At 45.0% G+C, this 23,547-nt stretch overlaps 1 protein-coding gene across 6 annotated transcripts in view; it reads left to right on the top strand.

Annotated features, from left to right (window-relative positions):
* The window catches only part of RIPOR2 (RHO family interacting cell polarization regulator 2), a 239,897-nt gene that overhangs the window by 146,025 nt on the left and 70,325 nt on the right, over window positions 1-23,547 (top strand). For 2 of the 6 annotated variants that reach the window (XM_069563790.1, XM_069563793.1), the window contains exon 1: window positions 12,495-13,078. The exons of the other annotated variants lie outside the window; for them this stretch is intronic. The gene's annotated coding sequence lies outside the window, so the exon portion shown is untranslated. Of the gene's footprint in view, window positions 1-12,494; window positions 13,079-23,547 lie in introns of those variants that run through there. 6 annotated transcript variants of the gene reach the window in all.

The raw sequence follows: 23,547 nt of genomic DNA on the forward strand, positions 1-23,547 counted from the left end.
CAGAGTGAAGTAAGCCAGAAAGAAAAACACCAATACAGTATACTAACACATATATATGGAATTTAGGAAGATGGCAATGACGACCCTGTATGCAAGACAGGGAAAGAGACACAGATGTGTATAACAGACTTTTGGATTCAGAGGGAGAGGGAGAGGGTGGGATGATTTGGGAGAATCACATTCTAACATGTATACTATCATGTGAATTGAATCGCCAGTCTATGTCTGACGCAGGATGCAGCATGCTTGGGGCTGGTGCATGGGGATGACCCAGAAAGATGTTATGGGGAGGGAGGTGGGAGGGGGGTTCATGTTTGGGAATGCATGTAAGAATTAAAGATTTTAAAATTTAAAAAATAAAAAACTAAAATTAAAAAAAAAATAAATAAAGCAGCATATACATAAGTGAGAATTATTCATAGATTTATCTCCAGTTTATGGAGATTGGGCTGTATCACCTGCATGGGCTGTTCCATAAAGCTAGGAGAATGCAATATAAACTGTGCACAAACACTTAAGGGAAATTAAAGGAAAGATGTGGGGGAGGGAGGGTCATCTGGACAGGCTTCTTGCAGGTGAATATTTGGAGGAGAGGGCTTCATATCTTTGGGAGCACTGCTGTGAGATACAGAATGGCGATGGAAATGCGTCTGTGAACTCCCCTTCTTCACGTGGCCTGCCTGCATTCGGTGCTAGGGTCACCATGTTCAGATACGTGCATTTCTTACCCTTTTGCTCCAAGGCTGTACATCCATAGCATCTCAGCTGAAAGAGATCTCTTTAGAGGTTTTTGTACGTATTCTCCTAATAGGAGATAGGCTAGGGTCAATCCCATTGCTAAACTCCCTGCCTTTCTCCCCCTTCCCCAAGGAGATTATCAGTCTCTGTCAGTCACATATCCATTTAACAGTCAAGAGCCAGCAATCAGCACATTCGCTTGTATTTTATCTCAAGCCCCAAAGAGCTGTGTCTTCAATCACTTCTCTTTATTCTAATCCTAGAGGAAAATTGTTCTTCCTCCTGTAAGATAGTCTTTTGTATCCTTGAAAACCATTAAAAGAACATATTCACATGCCAGTAATTCCCCAGACCCTGCAATAGCCAGTCAAATGTTTGTATTCCACCACCAGGCACTTGAGTTGACTAGTATATCTATGCCGACAAGAGGCCAAGTGTATTCTAAGTACTGAAGAGACCCGAATGTCTGCAAATTAGGATCTGAAACGCAGGGACGCACGCCCCACAGCTGTTGAACTTGAATTCCTCTTTGAATGCGGCACCCAGGGCTGAGAGGCACTTCTCAGAGAGGCCTGTGTGCATTCGTTCTTCTAAACCCTGCCGGTGCCCAGAGCTTACATCCTCATTTGGACTTTACAGCCGTCTTGGGTACAGGGAGCAGACGAGAACAGGTGTTCAGATTTATATTCCTCAAGCAGCCCCTTGAGGCTCATTGAGGACAGGTCAGTGAAGGAAGAGGCTGAAACGAAGCCTTCCACCCCCAGAGTTCTCGTGCCTGCCAGCAGACAGCTGTTCCAGCAGCTTCCTGCTGTCGCTCATGAAAGCATAACTGCGATTCAATGAAAAATAATAGAGGGTTGCTTGGAGCAGCCCCTTACTTTGGAGATTGGCTGAAACCAAGGCACTTGGATGTGTTGCCATCACTGTGAAATTTTCACCTCCAGCAGCCTGAGCAAGAATGACCTATTTTGAATGTGACAGCCCATGACACTTCGGCGGCGTGAATAATTTAATAGGTGCAAGAGCTCTGTCAACGCTGTGATATTACAGCAGCCCTGCCTTCCTGGCTAATTATGGAGGGTGACAGCGCCCCATCCCATTGTCACAGCTTCTGTGCGAAGCTGCCAGGGACGTGGATTGTGTGTGAGCAGAGAAGGAAAGAGGGGAAGTGGGGCCAGGCCTGGTCCCTGCTACCAAAGAACGCTTTGTGGGTCGAACAAGCCCTGCCGCAAGAGTCAGATTTCCCCTTTCCCATCTGCAAAGCGAAACTGTGCAGGGCCCAGGGGGTTGGAGCTTGTATCCAGTATCCCCGATCGATCGGGGAGGCGGAGGCTGGGAAAGGGTGATTTAGGAAGGAAAAGAGGCACTGGATGCCGAAGCTAGCAGGGAGAGCTAATGGTTTCCAGGCCTCAGAGAGGAGATACCAGCCTTTTAAATGTGCAGCTGGACTCCCAGCCCCAGGAGCAGGAGTATGAGCTGAGTGCTGCAGAGAAGAGTGAACAGCTAGGAGGAATCTCATTTGTGGCTTCAGAACCTTTCCTTTGTGTTCTAAGCCATCTTGATCCTCCCTTCAGCTCTCTCTGGCTTTGCTTAAATGATACAGCCAGTTAGCCTCAGAGACTTGTTTCTGATGTGAATTGGGCTCCAGAATAATGTCCATGAAGATGGTGAAGATTAACAAGCAGCGAAAAAGTTTTAAGTAAAATGGTTTCTAGGTCCGTAATTCCTCCTAAAATCACCTTCTGACATTAACGGTCTCGATCTCATGCATTACAGAGCAACCAGCCTTTAGGAAGATTTGTGCATTGCTGGGGGACAGTAAGGAGAAAACAAATTGAACAGGATTATGTGTAACAACAGATCTTGCCTAAAATTGAAAGAGAAATGAAAAAAAGTAAAGGAGTTACATAAAGAAAAAATATTTTTAAAAATATGAATGACTGGCTAAAAGCATATTTAAAACTTTTTTTCAATAGTCAATAGGCTGTTATTAATGTGCATTACTTAGGGGAGTATTAGGAAACGGATGGCTGGCTCGGATGAGAATAATTCCAAGAAGGTTTATTTACAAAGAGATGACTTATGGAGGTCTGAATCAGTAGAGTGTCGGGGAACCAGAGGGCAGAATGAAGTGAACACCACCTGGCTCCAAAGGATGGTAGAGGAAGAGGTTTCTTGAACGTGCAAGGAGAGAGAACTATATAGAAAGGCTGCCTGGGGTTGAGGGGGAGCAGTCATCTTTTGTGAAAGGGTATAGCCAGCCCAATGTGACCTCAGAGGGAGGAGCCTCAGAATTAACATCCTCACCTCACTCCTTTCCCCTCATTTAATCTCTTTTGGGGCTCCCCATTGGCCAAACCCTGCTGGACATCACTGGAGGTTGATGTGGTCCCTCCGTGGGGAGCACCAGGGCAGTCAGCAGGAGTGATAAGGGTGGAGAAAGAACAGGAAGGGGCTGCATGGGACAACCTGCAAGCCACAGGGACCCTGGGGGACACAATATAAATAAATCACCTTGGAGAACCATACAGACAAATGTCTTCCTTTATGTTTCCCCTGATAATGGGAGAGAAAGGAAAAAGATTCATTATGAAGTGAAAGTCAATTTAAAACCTTAAGAAAAGCCTGCATGTCAAGCACCTAGCGTTGTGTGTATACGTGCATGGTGATGGTCTCCAGTCACTTTTGCATTCATTCTGCATTATTTTATCCTTCTTTTAATGTCTTTGTGCAACAGTATTTGTTAAATTCATACTACTTACCTTCAGCCTTACTGGGTTCAGAGCTATAGGAATTTGTAAAGTTAACGTTCTACCAAAATGTTTGTCAGTCTAGAGCAGAGGTTCTCAAAATATAGTCTGAGGAGCCCTCAGGTTTCCCAAGACTCTTTCAGGGTGTTTTCCCAAGGCCCTTAATAATTTTTAAAAATACGAGAGGATTTAGGTTATGTTATATAAATAAATATGAGCTTTTTAAGTATTGAGGTATAGTTGATATACAACATTATATGTTACAGGTGTACAATATAATGATTCATAATTTTTAAATGTTATGTTTCATGTATAGTTATCAAAAATATTTGCTATATTCCCTGGATTGTATCCTTGTAGCATATTTTATACCTAACTGTTTATACCTTTTAACCATGTTTCCCTCTCCTCTTACCCTCCCCACTGGTGACCACTAGTTTGTTCTCTATATCTGTGAGTCTGCGTCTTTTCCATTATATTCACTAGTTTGTTGTATATTTTAGATTGCACGTGTAAGTGATATGCAGTATTTGCCTTTCTCTGTCTGATGTATTTCACTTAGCATAATGCCCTCCGAGTTCTATACATATAAACATATATATATATATATGTATATATAAACTATTAAATGGCTGGTCTAGATTACATTATCGTGTAATGGGGCTTGAGATAAAAAAAAATTGGGAAGTGATTTTTATAAATTAATTATTGCAGAAAATGACCACTCCTTATAATATAATAGTAATATATGAGAAATCCAATCTCAAGTTGCTGGACAGAAGGGGGTTGTTTGCTACATGTAGGACATATTTTATTTCCTGTCAGCCTTGAACATTTTGCTGACTATCTTTCACCCATGCAACTTCCAGGTCACTTGGTGCAGAAGCTAGAAGTGGGGGTGAAGGAGGGGTTTAAGATTGGATCATTTGCCTGAATGCATAGGCCTGATTTCAGACCCTCCGAGGCATCCACTCCTGGGACATACTAAAATGCTAAGGGTGTTGGCCCAAGTAGTTTCCCATTGTGCAAGCAGATATGTGTGACAATGGTAAGAAAACAACAGCACGAGATGCCTGCTCCCTTGAGGACCTTATCATCAGAACCAGGCATGGACAGAGGAGGATGGGGTTCTGCTCCCAGCGGTTTCGAGAGGAGCGAGCAAGACTCAGCTGTCATTTGTTACATTGAAACATACTCCTATAGGTCCAGCTCTGATGTCAAAAAATACAGGCTTGTAAACATACTTTTTCCAGGGGATAAGGTGACAGAAGGCAGCAGGGACACTATGTGCTCTCGTTCCAAACATAGTCGATAGTTACTGATGATTCTCTACGCTCTTTAATATAGAAGTTACAATGCTATAAGTGGCAGTAAGCATAGTTTCCAACATCACGGAGTTTATAAACTAATGAGGGGATGTGTACCAAATATTTAGGCTGGAAGGAAGGTGTGTGATAGGGTCTTATTCAGGGGACACGCAAGGCACTTGCAGAAGGTACAGGCAGAGTGTGGAGGGCCAAGAAGGCATCGGGAAAGGAGGCAGTGTTTGAACCAGGCTTTCTGGCTAGGCAGGGTCTTTATTTTTTATTTCTTTTTTTTAAATTTAAATTTATTTATTTTAACTGGAGGCTAATTACTTTACAATATTGTATTGGTTTTGCCATATATCAACATGAATCCGCCACGAGTGTACACATGCTCCCCATCCTGAACCCCCTCCCTCCTCCCTCCCCGGGGTTTTAGAGACAAATCTCAGAGGTAAAAGAAAACACGATGGGCAATTCTCAGCAGAAAGTTTACAGGTAGTAGAAATGGCCCGAGCAAAAAAGCAGAAGTAGAAAGTATCAAATGTTAGAGCCCAAGGAAGCTTGGTGATCAAGTGGTTCAAATCCTTCATTTGACAAGTGAGGCCCCTAAGATCACAAGGGTTGAGATTTGTCCCAAGTTTATAACCCACGTGTTTCAATTCAAAGTCCAAACACTTTTTGTAAGGCTGTTTCCCGGACACTGTCATGATAGGAAGAGCCAAGGCTTAGACTGGGTACTGTGGAGAGATGGGGATGCAGCTGAAAGGCTTCTGGAAACACACTGTAGTGCCATGAAGGCCAGGCACCTGTTGGGACCTTACCCAGACCTGTGTGTCCCAAAGTACGTTCTGAGACAACCGTAGCAGAATCGTCAGCATGCTTTTTCAAATAAATGAATTTAAAAATCAAAATCTGCTTTTTAAACTCCATCCCAGAGTGATTCTTATGCACTCCATAAACTAGAAAAACAGAAATAAAGGAGGGGAGGAGGAAGGAGCGGGTGGGATGTATGGAGAGAGTAACATGAAAGCATATAAATTACCATATGTAAAATAGATAGCCAATGGGAATTTGCTGTGTGACTCAAGGAACTCAAACCAGGGCTCTGTAACAACTTGGAGGGGTGGAGCGAGGAGGGAAGTGGGTGGGAGTTTCAAGAGGGAGGGGACATAGGTATACCTATGGCTGATTCATGTTGATTCCTTATCCTTCAATTAAAAATAAATACGTTTAATTATAAAAAAACAAATAAAAGGGAATAGAGAAAGATTGGTTATAGCGACAAGGGAAACATTAGTAGAGGTGAGCCAGGGGGAGGGTAAAGAGTTAGAGTAGGAGAGAGGAGTTCTAGCATCTTCCTCTTTCATGGCAGCATTCCCCATCATGATTTGGCCTTGCAGTTGGGTGACCAAATGCCTCTGGGGGAAGGTCATAAGAGTAAGACGGAATTGCAGAATCAGGATGTTAGATATGCTATCCACCTGAATATTAAACATCATAGTTCTAAAGGAAGATTCGATCTCAGCTCTATCTGGCTACCTCTCTCCAGGATTAGTGAACTAGATGGAGAGTAAAAGCCCAAATGCACCAGCATCGTAGGCAGAAGGAATACATAGAGAAATACAAACGGATAGAGGTGCCTAGGTAAAAGCCGATCTCTGGCACCTTGCGGTTGGAGCACTCACTTCACTTCATGATGGCAGTAGGTCTTCGGACATGTTCTGAATCCTGCATTAAATATCTGACGCTCTAAATCAGGAAACAATTGGCTGCACTTCAGATGCTCTTCTGCTTTCTTCTAATGAATTGTGCATTTACTAAGATTGATTGGTGGTGCAAAGAACAGAGCCTGGCATGGCCAATTCCGTCCCCTAAACAAAATCTGGCCTTAAAAATGCCCATGAGAGGAAAACAATGAAATTTGGTTTTCAGAAAAGACCATTTTCAGTGCTGCTGAAGTTAAAACACCCTGTTTTATGGCACCAAAAATAATCACAGTTCCCATAGCACCCATAGTACTTCCTCTTTCATGACAGCCACCTCAGATATTTACAGCTGTCCTTACAACCAGGCTCCTCAAGATGGGTTCCATGACTTTCCTATTTATCTCTGTGGTTCCTGCCCTTAGCAGAGTGCCTGGCACCTGAGTTGAAATAATAGCTATCATTTTTCCCTGCTGCTGCTGCTGCTAAGTTGCTTCAGTCATGTCTGACTGTGTGACTCTCTGGACTGTACCCCACCAAGCTCTTCTGTCCATCGAGTTTTCCAGGCAAGAGTACTGGGATGGGCTGCCATTTCCTTCTCCAGGGGATCTTCCCGACCCAGGGATCAAATCCATGGCTCTTATGTCTCCTACACTGGCAAGCGGATTCTTTACCACCAGCACCACCTGCGAAGCCCTCATTTGTCCCTGCTGCCAAGTCATTTCAGTTGTGTCTGACTCTTTGTGACCCCATGGACTACAGCCCGCCAAGCTCCTCTGTCCATGTGATTCTCCAGACAAGAATACTGGAGTGGGCTGCCATTTCCTTCTCCACCATTTGTCCCTTGGGCTGTTAAGTTAAAATTGATACATGGATAAGGACTACAGGTGGGGTGGGGGACTTGTGTTAAACTGTTAACTGCTTTGGAAAGTCATTTCTTTCCATTGGTGTGAAAGCACGACAGAGTCTCACACTAGAGATTTCTATAATATCCCCACCACCAATGCCTGACAAGCTCTGGGCTTCACTGTTTTCCCGGATGAGGTTTCCAGGGCTACACCAGTGTATCTCTGAATGCTTCAAGTGGTGAAGTTTTCAAGACAGAATTAGAGAGCTCTCACCAGAAATTAAATCAGCCAGAACTTTGATCTTGGGCTTCCAGCCTCCAGAACAGTGCGAAAACACATTTCTGTTGTCTAAGCCCACCCAGTATATGATATTTGTTATGACAGTCCTAGCAGACTAATATAGTGGGGAAACAGAAATCTACTTCTCTTTAGGGTGGGTGTTAGACCCTGCTCTTCCCCCTGGACTTTTCCTAGGTAGTCTATTATAATCTAATCTGGTTAGTAATAGACTACTAATGCTAGTAATACACTACTAGCACTACTAATAGACTACTAATGCTAGTGATGCTAATCTGTAGTAGCTATTATTTCTCCCAAGACTTTTCCTGCATAACTGTACTTCTTTCCAGGCTTCTTTCTCTAGAATGAGGTAAATGGAGAAATGTTTGGAACCACTAGTCTCTACATAATTAACCATAATACAAAGTGGCGGTTGCCCAGCATCTCAGGAGATAAGATCTAAGACGCTGTGAAAGTTCTGAAGTGAGAATGCAGGGAAAGAGGGAAGAGATCTGGGGGAACCAGATAGAGACTAGAGTACTGAAACTGGACCTTAATGAATAGATGTGGCTGTTGGGAAATGGGGTGAAGGCTATGGGCATGGAGATAGGCTGGGGGTGGGGCTGACGAAGGAAATAAAAAGATCAAGGTAAGAGTCCAGCTGAGCTCCAGAAAGGCAGAGTTATTCATCTTTCCTTCACTAATTAGTTGTTAAGCTCTTGCTCTGTGCTGGGGATACCACGAGATATAAGGCAGAAACAGTCTCTGCCCTTATGATCTCACACCGCATACACCATCTGGGAAGCTCCATGATCTCACAGTTCAGTGAAAAAGAGACCAAGGACAACTAAAAAGGTAAAGAAAATCATTTTAGTTTACAACTGGTGCTATAAAAGACACAGTGCATTAAAAAAGAAGAAATGAGGGGAAGAATATACTTGAAGATGTAGGTGGTCAGGGAAGACATCTCTGAAAAGTGATTTGGCACATTTAGGGAACTAAAAGAAGGCCCTTGTGACCTTAGTGACCTGAGCTTAATAAGAGAGAGGCTGGAGACATAAGTAAGGCTGAAAAGGATTGGCTCACCAAGATCGAAGCATTGTCATGGATTTTAGATTTTATCTTATAATAAGTGAGGAATGAAGGCAGAGTTTTAAGCAGGATAGTGACCACAACATAATTTTTATTTTTAAAGATTACTCTTTCTGTATTAGTTATCTATTGCTACATAACAAATTGTCACAAATTCAGCTGTTTAAAACAGCACATGCTTGTTATTTCACAGTTTCTGTGAGTCAAGAGTTCAGGAAAAGCTGAATCAATGTGTTTTCTAGGGCTAGGGTCTCATCTGAAGGCTTGACGAGGAGAGATCCACTTTTGAGCTAATATGAATGACGGCAAGATTCCATTTCCATGAGCTACTGAACTGAGGACCTCGGTTCCTTGTCATATGAGAGTCTCCAACATGGCAGCTTGCTTTATCAAAGCCAGCAAGGGACAAATCCAACTAGCAAGATAGACATCAAAATCTTTTATCATCTAATCATGGAAGTGATATCTCAGCCTATTTGCCATATTCTATTGGTTAGAAGTAAGTCACTAGGTTCACACTCATGGGGAAGGGATTACCTGAGGGTGTGATTACTAAGGGGTGGGAATCATTAAGGACCATCTTAAAGTTGTCCCACCACAGTGAAGAATGGATTCTGGGGAAGAGCAAAGTGGAGCTGAGGAGATAAGTGGCACAGGCTGGAGATGAAGGATCCCAGAGAAGGATGGTGGTAGTAGAGCTGGAGAAAGGTAACCAAGAACGAGAACTGTCAGAGACAGAGCAACAGGTTTTGTTGGTGAATTGAGTGTGGGAAGAAAGAAGAGGCATCAGTAACGACTTCCTGATTTCTGGCCCTCTAGCAGTGGGTTGGATAGTGGTGCTGTTTATTCTATTTTTAACTAAGATGGTTAAAAATAGAGGAGGATCAGTTTTGGTTTATGAGGAAGAGAATCAAGAATTGGCCAGCAAGAAATTAACAGGAACTTTAAATAGGTACTCGGATATTGGACCTTAGAGGAGAGTTCTGAGTTGGAAATGTAAATCTGGGAATCTTTTTTCTTTTTTTTAATATTTATTTCTTTTGGCTGTGTCGGGTCTTTGTTGTGGCTCACTAGATCTTCGTCGAGGTATGCGGGATCTTTCATCACACCATGTGGGCTCAGTAGTTGCAGCGTGGGAAAACTGGGACTCGTTAGCACAAGAACATGACTTAAAGCCCTGAATGAATAAATGAGAGCCCACTGCAGGGCCTTGAATCCCCAAATAAGATGTTTATGTGTGTTTAGAACTCCATTTCTTCCTCTATAAAGTGCCTCAACTTACCTTTAGAACCACTGTTCGCTTGCCCTAATTCTAATTATCTTTCAAGGAGGATATCCTGGTCCCATCCTCTCCCTCCTGCTGGTTTTGCTTACTTTGATGGGAGGAGGGAAGAGTGTATCTTCTGATTTAATCCTACCTGTCCTTGTGGTCTATTTCGCCATTGTCTTAAACAATGTCATTCAGTTCCCATACTTAATTGAGTTATCACCATTTAGGTTGTAAACTATTTGAGTGGGGCATGAGGAGAGCATTCTTTCTTTTCTCCCCCATCCTTTTCTCAGATCTGCACAAATATTTATTGTATGAATGAATGTTTCAATAGCAGTTTTATTTATGGCCATTGTAGTAGCTATCAAGAGGCCAAGAAATGCTGTAGGAGTTGTGGGGCTGTTTGGACCTTTGTGACTCTCAAATTTATTGAGGCTGGAAAGGACTGGGGGGGGGGGGGTGGTGGTCATTGAATAGGTGAAAGAGAAAGGAGGTAGAATAAGGAAATATCTGCGAAACCTGGGCTCAGCTGTCAAGTATCAACAAGGATACAACAGGGATGAACCCAGGTCCAGGCTGAAGGGAACAAGGATGTATGACAGACAGGATGGTAGGGCCACCATTATCCAAGTTTGCAAGTGTCAAAATCCAGCTTTTGCACAAGTATCTAAAGTTTATTCAATTGTGTCACCTTGGACAAGTCACATTAACTTCCTTGAATCTTGGTTTTCCCATCCATGAAATGGGAGAATTAATACCTAATACAGACTTATCTGTCAGTTCAGTCACTCAGTCATGTCCGACTCTTTGCAACCCCATGGACTGCAGCACACCAGACCTCCCTGTCCTTCACCAACTCCTGAAGCTTGCTCAAACTCATGTCCATCGGGTCGGTGATGCCATGCAACTATTTCATCCTCTGTCCCCTTCTTCTCCACCTTCAATCTTCCCAGCATCAGGGTCTTTTCCAAGAAGTTCTTCGAATCAGGTGGCCAAAGTATTGGAGTTTCAGCTTCAGCATCAGTCCTTCCAATGAATATTCAGGACTTATTTCCTTGAGGATTGACTGGTTTGATCTCCTTGCAGTCCAAGGGACTCTCAAGGGTCTTCTCCAACACCAGAGTTCAAAAGCATCAATTCTTCAGCGCTCAGCTGTCTTTATGGTCCAACTCTCACATCCATACATGACTACTGGAAAAACCACAGCTTTGACTAGATGGACCTTTGTTGGCAAAGTAACATCTCTGCTTTTAATATGCAAACTTATAGTCAGGAACAAATGATACAGAGCTTGTAAAGTATCTGCTTCAGTGAAAGTTGCTCAGTCATGTCTGACTCTTTGTGACCCCATGAACTATACAGTCCATGGAATTCTCCAGGTCAGAATACTGGAGTGAGTAGCCATTCCCTTCTCCAGGGGATCTTCCTAACCCAGGAACTGAACCCAGTCCTACATTGCAAATGGATTCTTTACCAGCTGAGCCACCAGGGAAGCCCATATGCTCCAGAGTCTAGGCTATAAGAAGAAAACCAATGAACGGTAGCATTCAGCATCCTAAGGATTATGTCAAGTCAAGCTAACTCACTAGGGACACATATTGACCAGAATACCAATTATTTTACACATACAAGGAATAACTTGCCACGAGGACTGGAATATCCGTATCATGTGGTCAACACATTTTCTCTTCTGAAGGGAAGTCTCTTTGGGAAAAATGAGTGCTGTTAGGAACTATTTAGTCAGTTGGAAGAAGGACAGAGGGAGGTGGGTGTGTGGAAAAATCCAGCTGTCATGAAGCGTGCAGCCTGTCAAGGCACTCACTGCTCAGGCTGCCCTCCGTGGTCTAAGGCAGTGACCTGGTGACCAGGGCTTGCTCTTGGGTGCCCTTTCTAGGCATCAAGCACACTCTGCTCCTCCTGTTGAATCCCTAAGTCAGCTATGATATAGCAGGTTAGGCTATGGTTTGGGTGTCTCAGAGCCCAAGTGTGAGGATGCAGTCTCACCACCACTGGGTAAGGACACAGTGTCCTCAAATGTTCTCTTTTGGTCCATATCTAAACTCACTGAGTCTCACCCAAGTTGGGAATAGGGACACACCATTGTACTTAACATACTCTAGGCACAGGTCATTCAGGATGATGAATTTACAGGTAAGGAAACTGAGACCTAATAAGGGATTTCCTATTTAAGAAAAAAGGCAGAGACGTTGTCTCTGGGTCCTTATACACCCCTAGGATTGGACAGTTTCCACTCCAAAGACTCTTTCCATGGAATATCTTTGCCTGTCAGCTCCACACTTTCCTAAAGAAAACAGATTATGTATAGTTCTAATCTGCCAAAACAAAATAAGACAATTCTGTTTCTCCCCATTGTTATGAGATCTCGCTGCTCAAACAAGCTCTAGCCGAGAGCCCACACAAAGGAAACATCACGGGGGCTTTCCAACACGACTCTTGCCAGGGGCAACCAACTTCACACTCACACACACACACACACACACACACACACACACACACACGTCACCGATGTCGCCCCAGCGCATTGTGCTGGCCTCGGCTGTTCTCCCGTCTCCCTCCAATGCCCTCGGTCCCCTGCGCGAATTCCAGGGATAACTCCATAGCGGTGACACCAGCCCGTGCCAAGGACCTCGGCGTGGCGGCGATCAGCTGGCCGCCGACAGCAAAGCGCAGCCTTTGGAGCTGGGCTGGAGGAACTGTCAAGCAGCTGGCTCCCCCGCCCCTCCCCGCCCCGGCGACGCCGCGGGCCCCGAGCCCGCCCCGCCCCCGCGCTCCCCGCCCCCGCCCCCCGCGCGGCCACCGCCGCGCTCGCTCGGCGCGCAGCCGGCCCCGCAACTTCAGCCCGCGCCGCCGCTGGCTGCCGCGAGCTGAGGCTGGAGGTCGGCCGCCGGCGCCGGGGCCTGGACCGAGCGCGTCCCGCGACCCTTTGTCCCTTCCCCCGAGTGAGCGCGCTCAGGCTGTCTGCAGAGCCGAGGTGCGGGCGGCCCCGGGCATTGCATTGGCACGGAGGCGGGTATTCTAAGCCGGAGACCTCAAGTGTCCCCCTGTCATGACAAGGAGCCTTCGTCTTTAGGTATGTGCACCTTTTTATTTGTTCTTTTTTTGCTTCTGATCTTGCTGACAGTCCGGGTGAGGTCTGTGTGGCGAGGGTGTCGTCGGCTTGAATGAGTGTCGCCTGTGAAGGAGCCCCTTGAGACCGGGGCGTCCTTGGTTTCCTCCGCCTGGGAGCGTTCGGGTCTCTGATGCCCACAGGATAGAGACGCTAAGTTGCTGTGCAGTAAGGGGGCACAAGCACTTTTGCAGGCAGAACGGAGGGATGCCCAGGAACGTGGCAGGACCGGCCCAAAAGGTAGTGAGGGGCCCGCGGCAGTGCCCGGGGACCGGAGCGTTGTTTCTGGGGCGAGGACGCGCGTGGCTGGACATTAGATGTCCCGGGAGGGGGCTTGGTGCGAGCGCTTCGGGATGCAGGTCCTAAGATACTGGTTGCCGCCGAGCGACTTCCGGCACTGTCAGTGCCCACGGGGAGACCAGCTCGCATCTGGGATTACAGCCTCTGGGATGCTAACTTGCCCCCAGGCTGCCTGGATTCAGCTTGGCTACGAACCAGCTTCATCCCTCCAAGTCTGGATTCCAAACCGGCAGTGTGGGGTTGGGGAATGAGAACTGGGCGGGGAGCAAGAAGGAGAAATGTGTGGCACTGATGCCGACCAACGTCTAGAAGAATGAAGGGGTAAGGGGTGTCGATGCACCTGATGAGGAGCACCGGTTCAAGTTTCTGTGGTTTGGGAGATGATCTAGGAAAAAGAAGCATCTGCACCTCTATTAGCGCGAGACTGTAACCTCCTGCCCCCCTCCCCCAGAATGGTGGGGAGCGCATTAGAGAGCCTCAGTCTAGGAGAAGGTAGCTGCTGTTGGAGCTGAGACGAGCGGAAGCCATCCAGATGTTAAGGTGGGAGAAGCGCTGGGCCGTTCGCTCGTGCGAAGTGACAGCTCCCGCGGGAGCCAGAGAGCAAGTGGAAAAGCGAGATAACTGGAAGGGTTTTTATTGGGGGTTGGGGCGGGGGTGGTGCAGAGGGGATGTTGGCAGCGTCGAGGGTCCTTATCCTGAAGATACCAACGTGTTGCTCTAGTGAGTGACAGAGAGGAAACGTCTAAGCTCGGGGGCCGGGGGAAACAACCATGATTGTCTTGGAAACCAGTCTGGATCTGTCTTTTCTCCTCCCTCCTCGCTTGCTCTCCACTCACTGCCAAGTTCTACGACTGTGACCAATTGTCCCCCACTCTTAAAGAGACTGTACTTGTGCTCTGTATGAGACTGGGCATCTCCTTTGAGCCTTTGCCCCTTTGTTATTTGGCACGTGATCATTTCTTCCTTTTTGTTTCCTGTCACGTTTACCTGGCTCTGAGTATGTTCCCTAGTCCTAGCCACCCGCAGTTTAGTATATTCATGCTCACTTACTTCCCCTCTTCCTCTTGCTTCTCCAGCCTTTTCAGAACAGCCTCTGAGTTTTCCCTCTCACCCCCACTGTCTGCTTCCTTTGTGTCTCCATCAGACTATTATAGCTGCTGTTCCAAGCAGGGGATGTCAGCTGTGAACTCTTCAAGAATGAACATCATCAGGCTACTCTCCGGTGGTTAATTAGGAAGCAGCCAGTGGCTAACCTGCTGTAGGAACAAATTGCAGGGGTGTGTCTACTCAAGGGAAGAGCCACTAGAGGAAAAGGCCTCCCTGCTCTTCCCTACCCCTCCTAGCCCAGCCTTTGGGGTCAGCCTCTTGTGCCCAGCTCCCCTTGCCACAGAGATGCTGCCAAATCCTGGCTTTTCCCCAGGAAGCTGATGCATTTGTCTGTCCAAAAATCTGCTGCGTGCAAACATCTGAAAACCTGAAGAGTGGAGATCTGTTTAAGTAAAAACGTGCTGCATATGTTGCTTTTCCGAAAGGCCCCCAGTGGGTGCTGCGTCTCTCTTCCTCTGCCAGTCCAGTGTGAGATTGTGGTTTTGAATATTTTATCTTCAGTATAAATATAAAGAAATACCAAGCTAGAGTGAGGAAAAACTAAAAGCCTGCACTGGGGACTTGACTTGCCTAGAATTCTGTGTGCTTGAACAAAAATGCTGGCAATGGCTCTCTTCTTTCTGTGGACTGCAAAGTCAGATTATTTCCAGCAGAAAAGGGACACATACATCCCTCCTCAAGGGTGACCTGGAGAAACCAGGGGGCCTGGGAAGGAGATATTTATGTCTGTGGGTGTCACTTCAAAATTCTACTCTTTAGTGTTGGAGTCCATTGACTTGGGGCCCTTCTGATGACAGTCAGCTGTCCTACCCTAAGCCTGAGTTTGCTGGGTGGATACATCCCTAGTGTGGTAAAACCCCACAGTCCAGCTGTGATACCAGCCATGTGCCCAGTTGTGACTATAACCAAGTCCCTTCTCTGCTGTATTTTGGGTTAATTCATGTATTATTGACTCACCGCTCAGCATCAGGAGACCAAAACACAGACAGAGGCCGTTCTGGAGGGTGAACAGTGCAGCCTGCACTTTCCATATTAAATAGTAGAGTTGGGTGAACAACCATCCCTTGAGTTGAAGTGTTTGCAAACCAGTGTTTTATTTTACTGCTCATTGCATTCAGTGAGTTGGGGGGAAAAGATAAAAGGCTGTCTTGTTTCTGTTCTGAAAAGAAGTCAGAGGTCTAAATTCAGTTTCTTCCTTTTCTTGGGAGGAAGCGTGGTAGAAGTGAAAGTCTTGTTTTGTTTATACAGTGGGTTCTCCTCGGGGCAGTGGCAGATATTTGACTTTCCACGTGGGCCTCCTCCGCCCCGGTGGCCATGGGCCCGGCCTCGTTCTTCTGAACGGCTCCTTTACCAAGGTTTTTTCATCTGCCAAGCCCAACTCCACCGAGTTGGAGCAGATAGACAGCTTGTGTTTGTGGCCATTCAACCAGAAAAGAATACCAGCTGAAAACAGACAATGAAGCAAGGGAATTGGGGGTGGGGGTGGGGAGAGGAGGTACAGATAGGCCAGCAGCACATAATTGGTTCCCCAAAGGCAAACCTAGACACGGGATGGCTCCCTGAAGCCGTTGTCATGTAAACACCCCATAGTGCGATTATTAGAAAGATCTGTTCAGAAAAGGAGAGGGATTATGACTACGCGCCTTTTCCTCTGGAGGGAACCCTCCTTGGCGTCATTCCCCTCCACTTTCGAAATCATATCCTTATAGACAGTTTCTCCGCACATTTTCCCCATGAAAATGAAAACCTCCCCCATTGTGCACATGGAGGCCTTCCAGCCGATTCCATGAAACAAAAGCACTCAATGCACAGATCCTGAATGAATTAATACCGAAACACCCACACGTCCTCCTCCCTCTTCCTATCTCCTCTCTGAGGCCACCAAGTTCCTCGCTGGGGAAATGGCCAAGGTTTGTTGTTATTGTTGAGGGGTGGTGGGTTGTGGGGTTTTTTTTGGTTACAGTGTACTCATCCCACTTTAGTTGGAAGTATTCCCTAAAAATAATAGATGTTTTTCTCGAATGTGGCCAGTTACCTACAAAAGATCATTTTACACATGGCCCTATGCCGGGTGCCCTCCCTAGACACCACCGAGAAAAGAAACCACTGCGATTTATTTTCTTGTGCCCATCGTTTACATGACACTGATAAGCACTGCGTGGAGGATATGAATGTTTTCACACGTCCATCACACTAATTAAAAAAGAAAATTAGATTTCTTTTCAACAGTGAGAGCAAATGAGGTGCAATGTTTCTGTGTTGTGTTTCATAAGCTCAAAATGAGCTCTCTGCCAGATGGAGGATGGCAGTGTCTTAGACAAAGGGAATGTTTTTCACACCATTTAGCATTCAAATATAATAAAGTAATAAACAAATATAATAAGTATAATAAAGTGGTGAATAATCATTTTTATTTCTGAGATGGATTGGAAGTCCAAGTCCTAAATTACAGTGTTCTGTAATTTAAGGGAGCACTGGGATCTGGCCAGAATTAAATTTTTCATTCCATGTACAAGTGTAAGATACCGATTATACCTTCTAGGAAGTGCACAGTCTGGTAGAGAAGGAGGAGATACCCAGCTGTGTAGGACGGAGTGCCGTCCGCCTGTCTTGGTTTGCTCTGCTCACATCTGTTTTCTCAGCATAAGCATAAATGTTAATAGCACCCCTTTCACTCAGAAGGATTCTGATTGGTCACCCTAGAAAAGGGGCTATGGGAGGTCAGAGGAAGGCGAGGAAGGCTGTGACTGGAGTAATCAGTGAGGATTTCATCCATGCGCCTTTGGTAAGATTATAGATAAATGGAAGGGAAAAGAGAAGACTCACCAGATAAGACTAGGAAGATTGTGAGCTCTCTGAGGGTACAGAGGGCCCATTTCGTTCATTCCTGGATCCTTAGGGCTTACGTGCTGCCTAGCAAGTCATAGGCATCCAGTGTGAACTCACTGCCTGTGACCTAGATTTAAGATCAAGATGAAGGTAGAACAGTTCAGGACAGCAGAGCAGTGTGCCTGGCAAAGGTCACATGGGTACAGTTATGACATAAGGCTATTAATAATGGCAATGGTATTAAAACCAGGCTGGTGAGACCATCCCAAAACACAAACCTGTGTACAGAACAATGCCTAACAACCCTCTCTTGTGCAAGTCACTTGTCTTTGGGGTTTAATGCTGTGGCTTTCACCTCTAGCACTGAAAATGATCTCTTTCTCCTCAAGCAAATTGTTCAGGAAGGAACTGAAGGAACAAGGACTCCATTCACTTCAACCTTGTCCCCTTCTGTCCTTGTCTTCTAGGAGGACTTTTGGAAGAGAGGCAAGGGCGGAGTTGGGGGGAAGGTACCTTACAAATAACAAAAGCAACACAGATGAACACAAAGAGCACATGGTTTTTCCTTCCCCTAGTAGGGGGAATAAATCCATAGTGACAGTTTCCTGGAGCAAGTGTAAATTCCCGAGAGATTATTCCTGGGACAGCATTTACTTTCCCTACTTTTTGCTGTATATGAAGGCCTGGAGAGACTTGGTCTTGGCCTTAACTGTGACAGTCCACCTTCTAATTAATGTCCCCCCTGCTGCAATACAGAGGTTTAAGGTTAATTATCTCAAATAAATATTCCAGGATAACTACCAGTAACCCTTGAATGGCAATGCCATACTTTTCTATTATAAAGTTGCTTAGCAGCATTTTAGCCACTTTGAAATGAACCATATCTTCCAAAATTATAATACAGTTTAGTTGTCTTGGTGATGGTTCACCATCAGAAATATATGGAGCTTAGAAAAGAGAAAGATAGACATACACAGGGATATAGCCCTGAGAATGGGCATTGGGATTCTATTGCAGACAACAGAATCCACTCAGCAGAAAGAATGTAAAATAAAATGACTTACAAAATTGTTGGGTCAGAAAGGCCAGGGAAACACACTGTACGTCGAGCTTTCTGGAACAACTTTGAAATTCACGTTGTAATGGAGTCACTGCCTGGTCAATAATGTAGACACTGCATGATGATTTAGGAAGCTGCTCTCTCCAGAAGGAAGCTGTCCCTGCCACGGTCAGGAAACAGATAGCCAGGAAGCCACCACAGAAAAACCAGGTAGTCCATGAAGGTGATTCCCAGTGGTGACAACAGAAGAGATGAAGTACAGCATAGTAGGCAAAATAATGTCCCGCCCCCTCAAAGATGCCCATGGCCTAATCCCCCCAAACCTGTGAATGAAGATGTTACCTTACGTGGCAAAAGGACCTTTGGAAAGATGCTAAAGTCAAGCTCCTTGGGATGATCCCAGATGCTCCACCTGGGCCGAGGCTAATCTCATCAGCCCTTAAAAGCTGTGGTCATGTGACTATGGGAGAAGGCCCAGAGAGATGCAGCATTGCTGGCATGCTTGAACGTGGAGCAAGAAGCCCCAAGAGAAGAAATGTGGGTGGCTTCCAGAAGCTAGAAAAGCCAGGGAACTGGGTTCTTCCCTAGAGTCTTCAGAAGGGAACACACCTGTGCTGACACCTTGATTTTAGCCCCATGAGACCCATTTCAGACTTCTGACCTCCTGAACTGTCAGATAATAATTGTGTGTCACCTTATGCCACTGAATTTGTAGTAATTCATTACATTAGCCATAGGAAGCTTAATACCGCAGCCTCCCCTTCAAATCTTGTGGCAAGCGCACTGGTGGAGGCACCCTGTATCATGTGCAGAATCTGAGCTGCAGGGGATTCTGGGAAATGTAGTGTCCTGCTTCTAGGCTTCATTACTGGAAGTCACCAAGATGGGGCTTGGAATGACATCCAGTGCCAATCACAGATGGCCACTGCAGCTGCCATGAGAATGCATGGGGGGCCTGGAGAGCTACAGTGTACACGCACTGCGCCCTGAGGGATGGAGGCATGTGGACATGGCAGAACAGAATTGGATGCCTGAGATATTTAGGAAGTTTAACCAGTGTTATTAAGTCATTAAGGCACAAGGGGGAGAGGAGGAGAAGGCCTCAGAACAGTTGCCTGTTTTACTGAACTAGAAGTTACTAACTGATCTGTTAGCTATTGCTGGCAGGGTGGTACTAAGGAGAGATTATACATAAGTATCAGTATCAAGGATAATTATTGACATATAGACAGTCTATATGGCAAACTGTATTTTCCAAAAATGGCCTCAACAGTATCTCCCACCCTATAAGGCCCTTCCTACATAGTGACTTTGATACTCTTGCAATTGAGAAATGAGGTTTTCCTTCCCTTTCCTCAAAATCGTGGCTCTCTTGACTCATAGAGAATTGACTTCCAAGGCTAGATCGCAAAAGATTACTCAGCTTCTTACTAGTTCTTGAAGCTATCAGCCACCATGTAAGCTATCTGATGATCCTGAGGCTGCCATGCTGTGAGAAAGCCAACTAACTGACCGCAAGGAAAGGCCTGGAACCTGGAAGAAAGAGACGCCTGGGCAGCCCTCAGCTTCTCTGGTCCCTACTTCTCCGTGTCCAGCCACCATCTGACTGCAGCAGAGCCCTTTCCAGCTCCTGACTCACTGTTGTTGTTCTAGTCCATACTGTCAGATGCAGAAATAAGGTCAGTTAAAACCACGATTTTTTGTTATTCCTATCACATTTCTTCACTGCGAGGTAAATAGTATGACAGTTGTCAGTAGTAGAATAACCAGATCTAAAGCCTACCTTCCTCTTGTTGAATATTCAGAGAAACTCATTCTTAAAATAGATATTAGAAGCGAACAGAGGTTGGTTTGTTGGGGGAGGATTTAGGAAAAGGGGAATTGGTAGCCTTGAGACAGAATTTCAAACTGGCTAATTCAACAGGTGAATAAGCAAGACTCCCAGTAACCTCTTTTGAAAGTAGAGTTGTCTCAGTCTGGCCAGTAGAAATACCACAAGTCTTTACTTTAGGGAGTGTTGTCAAATAGGGACCCACTCAGGAGATGGAGAAAAAGAGATGAAACATAGCTGGACAAACCCATGATCAAGTACAGCTAGCCACCCTTGGCAAGCCCTTCCTCGCCAGCAGGCTGACTGCTCTTATCACTTCTTTTATCCACATGCCTCCTTCCTTGATACCTAAAGTTTACTTCTGAGGTTCAAGGTGTCCCCTGGAAATAGTACATAATATTAATAATGCATTAGTCTAAATAGCACCTTCTATTACTGTGGGGTTTTGCAGTTTTCAACAACTTCCAGCACACCCATTATCCTATTAAACCAGAGAACCCCATGATGTAGGCAAGACTAACATTAATGTCCATGGTTTCACCAATTAGGAAACAAAACAAAAGGATTAACTGGCTTGTGCAAAATCACAGTGCTAGTATGTCTAAGAGGCTGGGTTAGTGCCTAGCCTTTCTCATTCTCATTCGGGGTCTGCCACTCCAGAATATCCACTCCATTCGCCTCGGTAGCAAAATCAGTGTTAAGCTGGAGAGAGGTAGGGATGATTTGTTCTGCCTGCCCACACCTTCAGGCACCAAAATATGGCCTGCTTGAAGCCTAATTCATTGAGAGCCTGAAGCACAACTATTTTCTCTTCTTACCTGACTAATGCTCTCAGTTTGATACCGTATTTTGCAAGTGGAAACCTGCCCCGATGACACAAGAAAGGTCAGGAACTGCTCCCTTTGCAGGCTCCCATGACATCCCTAAAAAAACTTGCCCTTTGAATTTTGTCAAATAGTCTTTGGGCTAAAATAGGACAGAAATGACATGTGCTGTTACTCTTTAAAGGGTTATTTATTGTTATTTCTTTTAGATCCTCAAAGTGTGTTTCTTCACATTAAGATATTTTCCAGATGTAGTTTGTTTTGGCTCTGAATGTTGCAAAATGGCTGTTTTGCCACTAATGGAAGAAAACAGCCAGAGCCAGAAGAGGCTGAGGGGCTGCATTAGCTCAGGGAGCTTTCATGTGTGTGTATATACAGTGACCAGGCTAGAGATATGGAAACAGTATTGAGAGAATGTGTCGTCTTAATTTAAGGAATGAGTATCTCTCCTTTACAGTCCAGATGGGGAGAAATAGCTCCAGGTAGACCATGCACGTGGGGCCTCCCAGGTGGCTCAGTGGTAAAGACTCTACCGCAATGCAGGAGATGCAGGACATGTAGGTTCGATCCCTGGGTCAGGAAGATCCCCTGGAGTAGTAAAGAGCAACTCACTTCAGTATTCTTGCCTGGAAAATTCCATGGACAGAGGAGTCTGGTGGGCTCTAGTTCCTGAGCGATGGAGCACACAGCACACAGATCTTGCATGTAGATTCTCCTTTCTCTTTGAGTGAATTATGCAATCCTGAATGTAGACACAGGGGAGTCTGAAGTCTTTGTAATTTAAAAAATAACACCCCCCCAAAAAAAACACAAGCCCCATTTCTAAATTATAGATGTGTTCACTTGTATCTCATATTGGATGTAGACATTAAGCTCCTCTTCTGCAGCAAAGCATTGAATCTAAATTCAAATGTTTTGTGTAATATTAATAATAATAACTATCATTTAATAGCATTTCCAATATGCCAGGCACATGCATTCATTACCTGAATTCTCGCAATGACCCCAATGTAAAATTATTATCTGTATTATAGATGAGAGAACTGACATTGAGCAAAATTAGTAAAGGCAGAGTTCGGTTTTAAATCTGGATAGCCTGGTATCAAGTCTGGATTGTAGCTGTGGACGTAAACATACAAAAGCCCCAAATTCAGAGTTCCTATGACTGCCAGTTAGTAGCATGTTCCGTAAGCCTGAGTTCTCCCATAGAACTAAGCTGGCTTGTGGTTCCTAGATCACTTGGCTTAGTCCCTCAGTACTCAGATGGCTCATGTGATTTTCAGGTTGAGATTCTTAGTTGATATCAAGGCATTAATGAGACATCTCAGGATTCTATTGTAATCACCGAGAAGTCTTCCCACATTATGCATCCAAAAGATTCATGAATCCAGCTAAATAGGCATTGTGTCTGCACTGAGAAGTACCTGATCATGAGGAAACAGACATTTTTCTACTGGGTAAATGATCCATTCTGATAAATGACAGTTTCAGTGATAAGCCTCCCCCCTCCCCGTTAACAACTTTGTTCCTTACAATGCCTCAGAGGTCTGAAAATCCCACAAAAGGGGAGGGAAATGGAGAAAAAGCAATTTTGTTGTTCTATCGCTAACTCGTGTCCGAATCTTTGTGATCCCATGGACTGTAGCCCACCAGGCTCCTTTGTCAATGGAATTTTCCAGGCAAGAATACTGGAGTGGCTTGTCATTTCCTTCTTCAGGGGACCTTCCCAACCCAGGGATTGAACCCACTTCTCCTGCTTGGCAGGTGGATTCTTTCCCGCTGAGCCACCTGGGAAGCCCAACTTGAGAGAAAAAAGGAGTCATTCCTTCTCTTTTGGAAGGACCATTGTCTAATCCGTACCCACATGTAGAGTGTCTCTTGATCAGTTTTGTCTCAATTACTGAATGTAGGAAAACAAGATCATTGTTAATTCATACAGTTTAATTTATGCATAGGAGAATTATGCAGGGTAATTACCTGCAGTTGAAGGAAATGAATGGTGTCAGATCTGGTTAATCCATGCATGTTTCACCCTTCTATCCCTCTGTTCTCAGAGAAGACTTAAAGTGGTAACCAGTGTGTGATATGAAAAATTGCATTGGTTTGTTAAACAGAAGTATTTTTTGCCTTTGATTTGCATCACAAATAGAGTTCTCAGATTTGGACTGACTACATTTGAATATAATTTTCAGAACAAAAGCTTTGATTCACTGTCTTAACTCCTGTATAATCTTTTCCAGAAGTACTCATTTTTAAAATCAGTGCAACAGAAATTATCTTCATGTGCCCTGTGTTAGCCTGAGTAAAATTTCCTTCATGGGAATAATTCAATGGGAATGATGATTATTTTGTTTATCAAGAGTTATAGGCGATTTATAATAATGATTGCTAGTTCCCACATTGTCCAGAACCTCTGAGATCTAATGTCTTCCAAAAATTAAAACTGAAATAAGCAGCTGAAACAAATTATGGGACAGTGAGT

This window comes from Ovis canadensis, chromosome 20 (assembly GCF_042477335.2).
Source record: "Ovis canadensis isolate MfBH-ARS-UI-01 breed Bighorn chromosome 20, ARS-UI_OviCan_v2, whole genome shotgun sequence".
Classification (NCBI taxonomy): Eukaryota; Metazoa; Chordata; class Mammalia; order Artiodactyla; family Bovidae; genus Ovis; species Ovis canadensis.